The sequence below is a fragment of the Hipposideros armiger genome, unplaced genomic scaffold, assembly GCF_001890085.2.
Source record: "Hipposideros armiger isolate ML-2016 unplaced genomic scaffold, ASM189008v1 scaffold_40, whole genome shotgun sequence".
NCBI lineage: Eukaryota > Metazoa > Chordata > Mammalia > Chiroptera > Hipposideridae > Hipposideros > Hipposideros armiger.
The window spans coordinates 2,794,953-2,811,741 of record NW_017731390.1 but is presented as its reverse complement, the minus strand read 5'-3'; the positions used below and the strand labels follow the sequence as shown (position 1 = coordinate 2,811,741).

General features: G+C 36.1%; 1 protein-coding gene and 1 long non-coding RNA gene across 2 annotated transcripts in view; one reads left to right on the top strand and one right to left on the bottom strand.

The window, feature by feature from the left end:
- Nucleotides 1-16,789, bottom strand: part of SKAP1 (src kinase associated phosphoprotein 1) — a 304,650-nt gene that overhangs the window by 132,191 nt on the left and 155,670 nt on the right. The window lies entirely within an intron of this gene.
- The window catches only part of LOC109380750 (uncharacterized), a 19,362-nt gene continuing 16,896 nt past the window's right edge, over nucleotides 14,324-16,789 (top strand). The window contains exons 1-2 of the long non-coding RNA XR_002123554.1: nucleotides 14,324-14,492; nucleotides 15,504-15,563. This is a non-coding gene — a long non-coding RNA (uncharacterized LOC109380750). The remainder of the gene's footprint in view (nucleotides 14,493-15,503; nucleotides 15,564-16,789) is intronic.

The following is a 16,789-nucleotide window of genomic DNA, read 5'->3' as shown; positions in this document are numbered from 1 at the left end:
GCTGGCAACTCACGGCAGCCCAGCTCCAGGTTGAGCTGTTGTTCACCATCTTAGCTATAGAGGGCGCAGCGTCACTGGCCCGCATGTGGGATCTGAACCGGGGCCCTACTGCTCAGAGCTGCTCAGAACCAATGCACCACTCGGCCAGCCCAGTATATCATTTTTTATTGCTGAATAGTATTCCACTAGCATACACAGATATACCAAAACTTTTTTATCCACTCACCAGTTGATGGATACTTGGGTCGTTTTTGGTTTGGGACTATTGTGAATAAAGCTGCTATAAACACTCAAGACAGAATCTGTGTTTAGACCTAGGCAGTGTAGATCAACAGTTCTCATTTTTAAGCACTCCACTCCCCAGGTGCCCAATGAACCACAAGGCTCTTTGTCATCATCATGGCACCCACTTTTTCATGTTCTGATTTCTCCTGGTGCCCGTAATGCCCTCCAAGTGGAGACTGCCTGGTCCCACATCAAGCACCACACATTGCCCACCAGGTCTAAACTTGGTGGGCAGAAACAGCATGCCTTCAAATTGTGCTTTAAAGAAAGCCTTGCGTATTCCCAAACTAATTAAGGAAATCTGCAAAGTCAGATCTCCTTAAAGGGAGGACTTAGAAAATAAGAAATCAACATTCTGGCCTCCATCCTAGTGACTTACGGCTTAAGTTCTAACATGGTATTTAAAACTTCTCTTATTTATAGTGATGATCTAGTATAATTTTTTTTTTATCTTTGGAACATCATAAATTCACTACTTAAAAAATGGGAAAATCCAATGGTGTGAATTTACATTCATATTGTTTAGAAAAACCAAAACCAAACTTATAAAATAAATATTACTGTCTACTAGTTTATGGGTAGATAAGAGAACTTAAAAAAAATTCTAGTTTATCTTGGGTGTATGTATGTTAGCATCGTAATAATAAAGGAAACCTGAAGAGTAATAGCTGAATATAACTAAGAATATATATTCCAGAATTCAAAAAATTGCAGACGCATTACTTTATTCTTTGTGCACCAAAGGATAAGAATGGCAAAAACAAACAAACAAACAAAAACACCAACAAAAAAAACCCAACAACAAACAAAAAACCAGACAACAAAAACAAAACCCCTGAAATTCAAGGATAATACAAGTTTGTCTCAGCTAACAATATCATTTAGAAAATTGTTCTGTTTGCCCAAAGTCAAACTGTGCATAATTCTTCTTCCTATGTCTTTCTTTTTTATTTTATTAAATTAAAAATTATTATAAGAAAATTCAAACATGTACAAATGAAGAGAAAATAACATTATAAACGTCCTGCACCGATCATCCAGCTTCAATAACTATCAGCTCATGGCCAATCCTGTTGCCACTATCCCCCATTCACTACTTACCTCCACCCAAATGAATGTCTTTCTTTTTTATAAAAACTTTTAAACTTTGAAATGATTTTAGATTTTCAGAAAAGTTGCTAAACGATTACAGAGTCCTCTACATCCTTCCTCAGCTTCCCCCAGTGCTAATATATTACAAAACCACAGTGTAACTGCCCACACCAATAAACTGCTTTTATTCTTCTGTAAGAAAAACTGCTCAATTTTTGTGCTCCTCTGCTGAATGCAAATCCACTCATTTGTGGGAACAATAACTATAAAACACCATCCACCCTTAGCAATTTTGTAATTCCTTGTAATTATTTTCTTAATTTGGCTAAAAAAGAGCAAGTACTTTAAGATCTCTGAAATAGCCATAAACTAATGAAATTTTTAGTTAACAAGATGTTTGGGAGAGTCAAGCTCCTATTTTAGGGACAGCATATGATCTAATAATTATCCAAACACAGAAATACCAATAAAATTCTGGCCTAGACATATTGGCTATTTCTACAGTATAGATAATTACAATGTCAAGAGACTCCTGCTCTGAGTTCCCCTGTAGGATGTTCAAGAGCAAATGAGTTTCCCTTGGCCCCCAGAATTCCATTGTTAATTATAAAATATAATAAGTTATCCAAGCCATCAAATATTTGGGATTTGGTCTGAGGACCTTGTGGGGTGAGCCTTCTTTGATTCCCCTGAAACAATATTTGGTCGATCCTTAAGGATCAGCAGGGTTGGCACGCTCCTCTTATGGGTAGCTCCAGTAAATAAGTGAACTAGGTTAGGTAACACAGCCAAGACCATTTTGGAGCTCACAATTTTGTCAAGGTCATCAAAAATAATTACATATCTTAAGCAACTTGAGAAGAACTCCAAAGCAGCATTAACTACGGTGAAAAATAAAGAGTTTGGAGTCTTCAGACAAAAATACATAACTGATGAGAGAGTACACAGAAAAGTTGTGATTAGGGTGGACTACAATAGACAACTGGAGAACGGTTCCTAAGGGAAGATCTGTTTAAAATTGTATCTAAAATTTAAGTCCACGTGACTAAGGCAGTGTACCATAGTGGTTAAAGCCGGATCAGCTCTGGAGTCAGACAGTTTGGGTTCAGATCATGGTTCCATGCCCTCTTGCTCTGTGACCTGGGCTAAGTTATTCAACCCTTTCAAACTCAGCTTGATTAAAGGTGCTTATAAAAACCTCTGCCATCTACAGATGCAGCAGGATAGGGCCACTAAGAACCACACAGATGACATCACATATTTGTTGATTTGGCTGACTTGGCGGGGGGTAGTCTCATTGGTTCTTGAACACTCATCCAAAGATGCAGGTGAGGGCTGGTTACAAGCTGCTGCTCCCTCTCATTTTCCTCAGGGTGGCGAAATAACTTAGGTTCCGGAGGACAATGTGCTCTCAGTCTGCCTAATTGGCCCTTCTATCTGGGTTCCTTGTATCTAGTTAGTTCCCCATGGGCTTGACTCCAACCAGGCCAGAAGGGGGACTCAAGCCAGCCTCCTTCTCTGAGACTAGACTCCACTTCCCTCCTGTCCCACCTGGAACTCCCAAATGAATGCCCCACACTCTCACCTGTCATTCTTTGAACACCATGATTACTCAATCTGTTGTGATGCCTTTTCCTGCCTAGTCTTCTGTAGGTTGAACGCCTTGGATGTAGCTTTGAAATTGTTTGCCCAGCTTCAACTCAGCTCACAGGAAAACCAGCTGCTCCCTCCCTTCCACACCCGTCAACCTTCCTTTACCTCTCCCCTCTTTCCTGCTTCTCCTTAGCTAAATCCCACCTGGTCCCTTCTCCTAGAGGGACCTACCAACCTGTTACTGCCCAACCCAACACCATTTATAGCAAACAACTGTAGTTGTTCTGATTCTAATGAGGAGATCCTTTATAATGATGTTTTTTGTTTTGTTTCATTTTTTCAAGTAGGTCATGAACAGAACTGCTAATAAAGAAAAGAAATAATTGGTAGAGGTCAGTTTTTTTTAAAGACATTGTATATCAAATAGAAACTTTATGGTGAGTTTGAAACATTGAAACAGACTACTCATGTGTAGTTGTCAGGACATGCAGAAAAAACATGTCTGCAACCTTAGCACAGGTTATTTCTGAAATGGCATTCCTTTCAGTGTACTCAGAGGCACGCAGGCCTATGGTAGGCTCTGCCAATTCCAAAGGTGGTGATATGTGATGGAGGCTTGGATATAAGTACCTAGGTGACATCCATGTTCAGATGAGCTCTATCGCCATGTTCAGAAATAGCTTCTGAAAAGCACAATTGGAAGACTGTAGGAAAAAATACACGTATATTTGATATGTCGCTTTTCTATAAGCAACTGAGGGATTCAGGTATTCTGTGACAACTTCACTCTCACCTTACACTAGAGGACATGATATCTATGTTAATCAGTATATATTTTAGCAGTCCTAGAGGTTTGGAAATCTTAAAGAAAATTGGACTTTAGCCAAGTCTGGGGGACCTAGCTTTCAAGGGCTGCCAAAGAATCTGGCACAGATATATTTAATACATAAGACCGAAAGCATTTGGGTTTTGTTCACAATTTAACAGAGTTCTCCCACAGTAGTCATTAAACTCTGATCAGGTTACCAGATCTGTAGTTTTCAGCATCAGATGCCAGGCAGTGCACGCTGAAATTCTTAGTTGCTTGAGATTTATGGAAGTCATATTGAGAGACATGGAGGTATGGATTAGCCTACAAAGCAATTAAATGGAGAGTTCTCTCACAGTAAGCCTGAGGCCTCTTTTGACACAGAGAGAAGGCTATTTTTTATGCGTTTGGTACATTCACTCTCTAGCTTCTTCAAATCTTCACAGCCATCTCTAAATGTTCTTTTGGGGTATTTGCTCAATAGTTAGGATGTTATGAGGGATGGGGAAAGAAACATTTAACAAAATATTTGAGTCATTTATTTTTGGAGTCATTTCCGAGTGAGCATTGAATAAAATGGGATAGGTGATTCTAGGAGAGGATCAGAAATCTTATTCTACCTACTGCCCTTTTTTCTTCTTCCAGATTGATTGAGATATAATTGATATACAACACTGTGCAAGTTTAAGGTATACAACATGCTGATTTGATACACTTATATGTTGCAAAATGATTACCACTGTAGCTTTTGCTAACTCCTCCATCACATCACATAATTACCATTTCTTTTTGTGGTAAGAACACAAGATCTACTTTCTTAGCAACTTTCAAGTATGTAATACAGTATTGTTAACTATAATCACAATGCTGTGCATTAGTTCTCCAGAACTTACTCATCTTCTAACTGGAAGTTTGTATCCTTTGACTAACATCTCCACATTTCCTCTGGTAACCATCATTCTAAACTGCTTCTATGAGTTTGACGTTTTTAGATTCCACATATAAATTATTATATATAAGTATTTGTCTTTCTCTGTCTGACGTATTTCACTTAGCATAATGCCCTCGAGTTTCATCCATGTTGTCACAAATGGCAGGATTTCCTTCTTTCTCATGGCTGAATAATATTAGTGTGTGTGTGTGTGTGTGTGTGTGTGTGTGTGTGTGTGTGTGTAAAATCTTTTATCTATTATGGACATTTAAGCTGTTTCCATATCTTGGCTACTATGGCTAACACTGCAATAAACATAGGAGCGCAGATATATCTTCAGATACTATTTTCATTTCCTTTGGATACATACCCAGGAGTGGAATTGCTGGGTCATATGGTAGTTCTATTTTTAATATTTTTGAGGAACCTCTATACTGTCTTCCATAATGCCTGTACCAATTTACATTCCTACCAACAGTGCACAAGGGTTCCCTTTTCTCCACATCATACTGACACTTGTGATCTCTTGTCTTTTTGATGACAGCTATTCTAACAGGTGTGAGGTGATATCTCATTGTGGTTTTCATCTGCATATCCCTCATGATTAGTGATGTTGAGCATTTTTTTCATGTACCTGTCGGCCATTTGTATGTCTTTTCGGAAAAATGTCTACTCAGTTCCTCTCCCCACTTTTTAATTGGATTGTTTGTTGTTGTTGCTGTTGTTATTGAGTAATATGAGCTCTTTATATGTTTTAGATATATATCTGATAAGGGGTTAATTTCAGATATATGTTTGGCAGATTAACTCTAAGTGATTTAAAGATTTAAATACAAGACCTGAAACTGTGAAATTCCTAGAAGAAAACAGAGAAAAAAATCTCCTTGATATTGGTCTTGGCAGCAAGTTTTTGGATATAACACCCAAAGCACAAGCAACAAAAGCAAAAATCAATAAGTGGAACTACATGAAACACCTACTCTCCTTTATAGAATACCAACTCCTTTTGCTGGTCAAGCTGGGTCTAGAGAGAAAAATGGAGCCCATATGACAGTATTTCTCATGAGGCCTTTTTGATCCTTTGGCCCTAAACAAATGCCATATTTTTATTATTCATCTTTTTCTCCTCCAGAAATCATAAAAAGCATCAAGTGCGATTGTATGGTGAGAATAGGAGACAGGAATTCTGATTATTGTTCCTTACTCTGTTCCTCATTTTCGCCTACATCTAATTTTGGAGTCAGATGTAAATTAACATTCCTGTTTTGCCACAGCTTAGAATAATATGGTCTTGGTATAGTTATTTAACCTCTCTGAATTTTAGTTTCCTCCTCTGTGAAATGGGGATAGTAATATATAGCTAACAGAATTACTATGAGAATTAAAATGAGATATTACATGGAAAGCAGCTAGTACAATGCCTAACACCTAACACACATCTCAACACATTTTAATTTTTTTTAAAATTGGGGAATTGGGGGATGGGAACAGTGCTGGGTAATTGGGGAATTGGGGGATGGGAACAGTGCTGGGGAATTGGGGGAAGGGGAACAGACAAGTTGCTGTCGTTTTGTTCTTCAGTCTAGTTGTGGAGGACGTCGCTTCACTGGCCCAAGTTGGCACCATCATTGTGCTCTTCCCCGGTAAGGCAGATCAGTTGCCGGATTCTGGACGGCCGCTCACTGCGGCTTGAGGGCCGCTCACGCTGGCTGCTGGCTACATACAGTAGCCTATGGCAAACCACTGCAAAAGGGGCTGCAGCCTACGCCATCGCCAGCGACTCACGGTAACCCAGCTCCAAGTTGAGCTGTTGTTCAGCATCTTAGCTGTAGAGGGCAGCGTCACTGGCTCACATATGTGGGATCCAAACCGGGGCCCTCTGGCGTCCCAAGCCAGTTCTTAACCAATGCGCCACTCGGCTGGCCCCCCATAAAATTTTTTTTAAATTTTTGATAGCAGTTACTTAGCCTGGATAAAAGTCTTTTAAAAGGGAGGGGAGGATACCTCAAATGCTCCATGGAAGGAGAGACTATACAAACAAACAATTAATTAAGAATAAAGACAAATGAGGCATCACTCACACTATCTTATGGAGAGGATTTGCTGCGTGATGTTAAATTTTAGGTATTTTCGAGTGTAGGACTATTGTTAGATCATAGCAGGGAAGTTGTTTCAATTATATAGGGAGGCATACAAGAAATGTGAAGCCTGGAGTACAAGACTTATTTTCATAACCTTCAATGAAAGGCATTATGCAAGTATAAATTATACACTTTCACTTTTGTAATTATACCTAAACCACATACTCCCAGAAGATTTCATTATGTAATTCTTCAGACTTAACTTTGTTTCCATTGTAAAGCAATGTGCCATTAAAAAAAAAACCTTCTGTAAAAGAAATCATTACTAATCACATATTTACTATATAAAGAAAAAAGTGCCCCCCTAAATATTCATATTTATATTGCCACATTAGCTACTGTGAAATTGTTACTGGACAAAACTAATCATCTATTCAAGGCAGGTAAAATATTTATAAACATGGTTGAAATTACCTATATTCAGAGACTTCATAAAATCTTTTTCAAATAAACTTCCCTCTAAAAAATTCAGAAATATATCAGTAGCCATTGAATTGCTGTGCACATTGCGAGTCATTTACCTCCAATTCTGGCTCAGAATGGGGATGCTGCAAAGTATTTTTATCCCCAAATTCTCTCCATGTCCTGCTACATTTTTACAAGAAAGTTCTCTGCAATATTGCCATTGCAATGGCATAAGTACGACTTTTCGAATGGCACATGTAGGATCTCTAAATATTTGAACAAGAAAAGCAAAGAAAAAAATCTATGAATTCAGCCCAGAAGCAAACAGCCAACTAGGAATTACTGAGTGGATCTAAGCTACATAAGCGACATAAGCATTTGATATGCACACAATAGCTACAACCAACATCTACAACATCCGCATAATAAACACACACACTTGACTTCTTCCGCAAGAGCATGAGTTCTTTTGGGCTTGAAATCAGCTTAATAATTGCCTCCCTTTCTTATAATTTCTGTTCATATTGCTCATCTTAATTAGCTAGATAATTTTAATGACTTCATCAAAGTCACTTGGCAAGTCACACACTACAGGCATGACTCTTACCACCGGGCTCCACATTTTCACCACCTGTAGTCAGCAACATCCCCCAAACCTACAAATTTCACAATAACAACAGAAAAATGAAAGATATATCCAATAAGCAACTTACACTTTAAGAGAATGACAGGGTAATTACATTTACTGAGTAGAAACAAAAGTACAGCTATAATATAATAATTTGTTCCAAGATTCTAACTAAAAGACTGTACACAAAATATTAAACTTGAAGGTGCGAAAGGAAGTGATATATGATTACTAATAACATGGAATCATGATATGATTCAGAGCAGAGACACAGTTCCTACTAGCCACAGAAATTTTTTGTAAGAAAATAAAAAACAGAGCAGTTTCCAAAAAACAAAAATACCAATATACGGCACTCTTTTATAGAAACTTCTCATTACTCATTTTTATGCAGTTCTGTCTATAAGCTACTAAAGCAGGGCTAAATTGATTAGTCAATTTGTTATCAGTTATCAGTTAAATGCTCCTCAGATTATAGGGATCATTAACTTATCAATCAAATACCAAGCAGCTGCATCTAAGGTCTCAGACAAGAGACCAGCTTGCTAATCAACATATATACACAAACTCAAGTGGAAAGGAAAGTCTATTTTAAAATGCATATTTTGAATTGTCCATAATAAGTATTTGACACAGTCAACCAAAATGTTTTAGCACACTCTACACCTTGAATAGCAGTATGATAAAAGCCTGCAATAAAACAATTCAAACTAGACAAAACTTAAGACTAAGCCATAAACTTATATTTTAAGAAATGGAAAAAGTAAAAATATGAACTAACTCAAGAGGAACTCAGTATAGCTTTAATTATAGTGTATTTAGTAACAGTGGTATTTAATTTGACAAATACTCGATTCTCATAAAGATTGTTTGCTAGTCTGTCTGATTTCTAAGAATTCCTGGGACAGTTTATGCCAAGTGGTAACATTTAATGGAGACATGTTCTGATTGATATATCTCTGAGGGATCTGTCCGACGTACAGTGAGTTATGAAAGTTGTCAATTATTTCTCCTTATTTTTATGATCCCCTTATTTTTAAATAGCGATAACTATCTAAAAAGTTATTTTTAATGGGTTTATCAAGCTATAACTCTTATCAGAAACAATGAAGTACTTGCTAAGATTGTATCAAAATTGTGGCTGGCTACTAGATTGAAATAAATACGTTAGTACTTGAGGCAGATTGCAAAGGTGTCTTAGCCAACTTGTTATAACTGTGTCTACCTAAAGGCAAGCAACAGGAATGCTGGGAAATAGCACAAAACAATGATTTTAAGAAAATGCAAAAATGATATATACATATAAAATAAAAGTATATAAACTTGTGCAGTGTATAGCAATATAGCTTCTTGTAATATAACATGAATAGTGTGGCTTCAGGCAATTGAATAGAGATGTGAAGCTGAACGCTGCTATACCAACCAAATGGCAAATGTGACACCTGATAATGTAAAACAGAGGCATCCCCAGGGTGCCATGTAAAATTATTATAAAGCGGGGAAATAACAATATAAAGTTAATTTTATTAAAATTAACAATACTTCCCATCAGCACGAGACAATCTATATTCAAAATTAAAACAGTAGGAATGTTTATCCATTCAAGCATTCTGATAGGCTCAATATTGTTGACTGTTAAAAGAAACAAAGTTTCAAAGTCTCTTTTTTCTTATACATTCATAGATACTCATCCTATGAGCAGCATCACATTCAAAGACCTGAAATTAAAAACATGTTTCCTTATGAAATTTGGTATAACTGGCATGTTACTATAGAAATATCCTAGCCTACTATTTTTTTTTAAAAAGCTTGATGTTTTGGAAATAAAAGAAAGAATAAATTTATTAAATTTTGCACAGCACTTTTCAAATACAATGAATAAAGATAAGTTAAATTAGTAATTTCAAGGTATTATCTAAATCTTGAACCTTAGCGATTTCTACAACTTTCTATTATTAGCAGAACTGAGCTGCATATATTTGCCAGCTGTAAGGTTTTGTGTTAAGTTAAAATATCGATTTTTAGTCTCCTCTAGCTTTCAAAATATAACATTGAGAGTATTTTCTTGATTACTTGAAAAGAATACAAGTTCATTGTACAATAGAAAAAAATTAAAATACAGAAAAGTGCAAAGAAAGAGTAAATACTACCTCTAATGTTATGTTATAGTTTGCTGCCATTATTAACACTTTGTAACACATCCTTTGTTTTTAAATATATATAGAGATATATAGATAGATTCTTAATATTTAATCAAAAGTAAACCTGAATGAAGACTATGCCATGTTACAAAATGAATTTTACCTTTTCATCTAAAGGAATATTTCACAGCATTTGCTACGTTTTGCCCAGAGTAGCTGCAGTTATATGATAAACTACTTCTGGTGAAGAACTGAACATTAGTTTAAAACCCAGGAGTTAATTCGTCAATAGTACCATGGCGCGGGGTGGGGAATATACTCTCTGGATTAAGATGAATTTTGTCATTAAGGGACGGAACGGTTGTTTTACAAGAACCCAAAATTTTGAGGAGCTTCCTATATTTTACACACTTGGAAAATCTGTTTTATATGTTTGAGAATCTAAATCCACGAAATATACTATGATAAAGATCCCCAGATGAGTCTGGTTTTATATCCTTGACATTTAGAAAACAGGAAACATGGATTATATAAGGCTGAGTACGGGACAGTTTAAGAATTATTTAAAATAAAAAATCATATGCTTTTTAATGCCATTATCAAAGGAAAGAAACCAACGATAAAAAAATGTATGTAACACTTTAAATTTAATTTAAGCCAAGAAAATCTAAGGTTACACTGAACTCATTCCAACTCTTTAACCCCGGCCACTGAGTTGCGGCTGTGTGTTGCAGCAGGTGTGTAATCAGACAACTCACTAGAAATTTCACAAGATCGATGAAGTGGGAAGAAGTTTAAACAAGAACTTTCCCAGCCTCTTTCATTATTCCTAGATGATCTCTCTTATGTTTTTAGAGGGAAAAAGCAAGTCTTACATTCCTATACTCTATCTTAACATACTTTCTCCAAAATCATATCATACTTTATATCATATATCATATCATATATCATATCATTGCCCCTCCCCAGGAATGTAAACTCCAGGAGGGCAGGATTTTTACACTGCTATATCCCCAGTGCTTGGCACATAGTAGGTGCCCAATAAATATCTGTTGAATATCTGTTGTTTTCTTTAATTGGGTAATTAGAGTTAGCAGAAATCAATTTAAACCTTCAAAAACAAAGGGAGACATTTTACAAAAAATTAAATACACTTCTCTGAATTTAAGTTTCTCTTACTTTGGAAGCACACGTTTTTGTAACTGTGGGTTTCCTTCATAGGGTTATTCTGATAACAGTAATTACTAGAGCATACTTCACTGAAAATCTGTGCATTCATTTTTTAAAATTTCTGAAAACTCCATTTTTTTTTTGCCACTGGTAACTGGAAAAAAATGACTCCCTCTTTTCTCTTTCTTATAAAAAATACAGTACTAACCCCACAAATCCAGGTAGCTGCCTCATCTATTCTCATTTATTCTGCCTCATCTATTTTCCTGCTAAGGACATTCCGTATTCTATATTCCTATTAAACAATAGGACCATTCTGAAAAATTTGCTTACTGGCACTCAAAGCATTTTGCAAACAGTAACGCAGATTCCAGTGATAAGATGAGTGAGCAGGATGCAGGAACACCTTAAAGATCTCCTGCCGCACTTGTGTTTGAGGTGCTCCATGGCTGTTTACACCTAGTGCCATCTGGCTCTATAGATATAATAACAATTATTCCATCGAGGTGTGTAGCTCCCTAAATCATATTAATATACAATGATTCCACTAGTCTTATAGGAGTTGATGTCATTGTGTGCTTCCATTTAACCTGGGTAATGTGCTAAAACAAGTCTGCCTCATCATTAAGAATTGATTTTTTATTTATGTGAATGTCACTGGCAATCCCATGATATCCCTTTGTAATTCAGTTGAACAGGACTGCATGCTAGCGTTAATCTATTTTTATGGCATATCTTTAAAAATTTGCAACATCTTGCTACATTTGGATATTTATATAGAGATTTGTGTTCCCGCAGAAAGCTGTTGTTAGCTTTGGAGCTCCATTTCATACAGCAATAGGGCAAGTATCTAATATACTTCATTAGCTATCTTATATCAGATAATGGTTTATTTCCTTAAATTATTTAACCTTGGTAGAACCTACCAAGATCACATAAAATACAAATACACTAATGAAAATCATTCGTTAGCTTATTAAAAAAATAATAACCAACAGGAATAAAATCAAAACATTTAAAAATCAGCCCTTTGGAAAAATGTTATGAAAAGAACTTGGTGAGTTTACCACAATCACCCATGTCTTAATGTAGTCATTGGTCACTTATTTAGACACTGACACCAATAACTGTTCCGATATGCTAATATTTGTAAAAAAAAAATGTCACAGTGCTTTTTTTTCTGGCTAATGGAAAATCTGATTTCAAAAGTCATAGGTATAATTATTTATAAATGTGCCTTAATGACTTTTGCTAATTTAAAAAATATTACAATAAAAACGATAAGCAATAATAAAGAGGAGAAAATAAATATTTTAAAATACTGGGAACGAACACTACACCACAAAAATTACACTTTAAATCTAGTTTTCCTGGGAGTACTCACAGGATCATTAAATAATTACCTTATGGGGCAGTTCTGTCAGACACCTTTCCTATTTAGGTAAGTATTATAGCCTTAGAACCTGTTCAGAAAGCAATAGTGAGGTCTTTTCAAAAATTACAGAATTTGGGGTTTGAGGAGATTATGGTATGTTATACATGAGGTTCTTGCCCATTTTACACTGTGGTTTTAAAGGCAGAATTGCTCTTCTGCTAGTGAGAGCTTACCATGTATAATTAGTGATACAGCAACTCATAAGTAAGTTGAACAAGTTTCAGGATTTTCGAAGAAATGAGGCAATATTTCTTCAAACCCAAAAGATTTTGCAGAGGAGTGTAACTGCAAACTATAAACGACTTTAAGATTCTTGGCTTAGAAAAGTCTCTTGTGCATTGCATCGATTATTTAGACAGTTAAAAAAAAAAAAGAACGCTGGGGCGAATTCATTATCCTAACTTGAGAAGGTATGTCCTAAAACTTAATTAAGGGCTCCAACTTAAGAAATACACATTCATAAAAACTACATTTGAGTTAGAAGTGTGAAGTCAATGGCGCTTTCAATGGGATCCACTAATACCCACACTCCTTAAACTGTAATTTTTACAAATGTTTCCTAAGAGCTGTGTATATTAAATTCTTTATGTATTGTGACGTTATAAATAACAAAGAAGCAACGATGTGCTTTTGTATTCAATAAATAAATACATTTAATGCTCAGATATTTTCACAAAGAAGCTGGGGACATTTTTCTATGCTCTTCAGAACTATGTGTGGAGCAATTATCAGGAATAATACCTGTGTCAGTTTTTGAGTACAGTATTGCTTCTAAACATTATTTAAAAACCACTCCACAAAGATGATAAAAGGTGGATTAATCACCTACATGCCTATAAATTGAGATTTAAGGTCAGAGATATTCCCTTCACTCACCCTGTTGTCACACACAGGGTGGGTTGGTCACACATCATGTCCTGGTGTGTACAAGGTATACACCGTCTCCAGAGTTAATACTGGGGATTTGGCTTACAGGGTTCACAAGTCAGATTTTAAAACATAATAATGGTAGTGTCTATGATACTATTTTAATGATTCTAATGCTTAACTTTCATTAAAATATTCTTTATTTTAGCAATGAGGCAAGTAAAGAGGGAACATGGAGTCAGTCTGAAATCTACTTCAGGGCTCACCTCAACTGGGTGAACCGTGAACGCTGTGACAATGACATTCACATAGCATTGCTGCTGGGTAATGCTATAATTTGCTCTCTATGATTGTCCCTTTAAACAAAAAGCTCTGCACTCAGCATGCAAAGAAGTTAGAAGTGGGGAAAGGAGGGGCAACCACACATATAAGAGGAGAGAGAGGAAAAACTGCAGATCAATCATTTATAATTAACAAAAATCCGATTGGTGCTTTAAATAGAGATCAATGTGTTCCAGGCTGCCTGGATTGTGGGGATGTATTCACCTTCTCGTAACTCTCCAAGCAAGCTGTCACACCTACAGAATCACCATTTGTTTTCTTAACAAAGCTTCAGGGGGCGCCAGGCTCTCATTGAAATTTCATTAATCTAATGGAGTAAAGTCCTATAGAAAAAAATCAAATTCTCGTTGGACGAGATGCTACCTGGGAAAGATAACCTCTGTTTGAACTCTCAGACTCGGATCGCTCTGCTATTAGTCTGAGGAAACAGACAGCAACAACGCTGATTACAGCCACCGGCCTCAACAATTTTTTTTTCTAACTAGCAATTTCCAGTGCAAGTGCCACAGTGTCAGCTAAAGAAACACAACTGTGGGTTTTCTGCAGAGCGAAATGGTTCTGAAATGTCACTGAATAGCTCACAAAGGACGCCAATCTACGACAGCAGAGACATAAGCATATAGGAGAAAGGGCCCACACATCCTCCTTTCAAAGGTATGTTATTTACATGCATGTAATTTGTGAGACCCACAGCTATTCAACTCAGGGGTTTCACAGACTTGTAAACCAAAATCTGTTTAGAAAGCAATCGCGAGGTTCTTCCAACAGTCATGGCATTTTGGGTGTGGCGCGACTGGGATATGGTAGACACAGAAATAGGTGTCCTGCATAGCAGATGATAGTCGTCAAGTTTCCAAGACATCAATTATAATTGTTACTTGGTGATCATATTTCAACATCACCTCCATGTAAGCTGATTTACAAGTTTGCAAATGTGGCCCAAATGTGTATATGTCCATGTGCAGTAGCAACAGGACCTCTGAGAGGAAAACATGGAATTTTCCTCAAAATTCCTTCCAGGAATGTCCCCATGGCTCACCTGACACTCATATGGCATGAATGTGATAAAACGGGACAACATGACTAAGGCTGCAACTATACCAAACTAAAAGAGCTTTCCAGGCTGCTTAGTTTCCCCCCTATTTAAATGTCTATTTTTAAAAAATTAAAATGACTAACAGACCAGAGGCTTGAGGTACCCTGGACAAGAGTCCACAGAGGAAATTAAGCAACCTGTGGAAAGCTCTCCGCTGGGCTTCTAGGTGAACACTGCTTCATAAGAAGCAAGTGGGCAAAGTGAAGTAGACTTCAACCAGGCGAGATCACAGTCAAGTTCAGTGCTGCTTTCTGATTCCTTATACTCCTAACTCTTGAAGTGATTGTGCAAATCTTACTTGTGTTAAAGGAGAAAACTAATCTAACTTTCAAGTTAGAAAACAAAAACTAGTCATTTTGATAAAAACTAAGTTTGTATTCTTTTCTTAAAAAAACGACAACAAGGATCTAAAAGTTGCAGCATACAATAAGGAGAAAAAGCAACACTTTGAAAACACAAAAGGAAATTCATGACATCCTAGGTAGGCGATTGAGATAGTTGAAAAAATTCTGCGTTCATCTTTAAGATAATATTTTCATTTTACAGTAAACTTGCTGCTTTTTACCTAGCTCACATAAAGCTTACTGCAGGTCAGGAAATGTCTTCTGTGTCCAAAGCATCTCACAGGAGTGAATCACTTCCTATTATTTTTTTTTCCATTTCTCTTTCTATGGGTAGATATTTTTCTACTTGGGATAGATTTAATATTTTTTCTTCTGGTCTAAATTTATCCATAAAGACTTAGCTTATGTTCATATATAATTTCTTTAATTTCCTGTGTGAGATCCACCTGTAGAATTATACTTCCTGCTCTCCATCTACATCCTATTTAAAGATACCACTGAAAGTATACCTTTTTAAAAAAATTTTATGCAACAGGAGAGTTGTAAATAACACATTTATGTGTCCATATGTATGTACTGTTTATATAAACGTATATAATGGATACAAATCTGTACATACAAAAAAGTTAGTTTACTCAAGTTAAGATTATTAAAATTGATCCTGGGAACAAAATAATATACCTTTTCTAGGCATTCATCCCTACTATAGAGACAGAGAAAGAAAGATTGTGAGAGGGAGACACACACATTCAGATGAGCCTTCAGGGAATTGTATGAACTTTTGAACCAGAGGCGGAGAGCCAGAGCCCAGCCTGTTCCCACTTTAATAAACATTTTTTTTCTTCAATTAATTAAGGTTTGGAAAGAAAAAAATCCACAGAAGAGAAGTAATTTAGCATGCAACGCATACTTTACAGATGGATCCTACCTTCGGATGCTTATTAAATCTATGCATGATTGCGCTGGAGAAAATTAATTGCGTTGTTTCTCACTATTCAAAAGGGGGTTGCAAACAACTCAAAAATAAAAAGGAAAATAAAGCAAGGTTGTTGTTGTTTTTTTATAAAAAAGCTACAGTATACAAGGAATACTTTTAAAGTTCTAAAACAAGTAATACCCACAACTGACATAAGAGCATAAAAGATTCTTTAAAAATCTTTTGATATTTCAAAATACTGTCTATGCTGCCAGAATATATGTATTTACTTAAGTTTACAAGTAAATTTTAGGTCTAACTAAAATTTCCTACTCAGTGGCATTTGAACGATTCAATTAAGTGGTGAGTTTTTGTTCTAAACCTGGTGTGATGAAAGATTTACATGAGCAGCTAGGGGTACACACTGGTACCCATCACTGTATCTTGGTTAGCTGGTGTTCTTTCCATTCCAGTCTTTGGAAAAAGTGATAAATTCTTAAGTTTTTTTGAGGGGGGGGAGAAATGTAAAATATTATTATAAAATATTCAGACTATAGGTAATCATTTGCATTTTTATCAGCTTTAATTTTTTTTT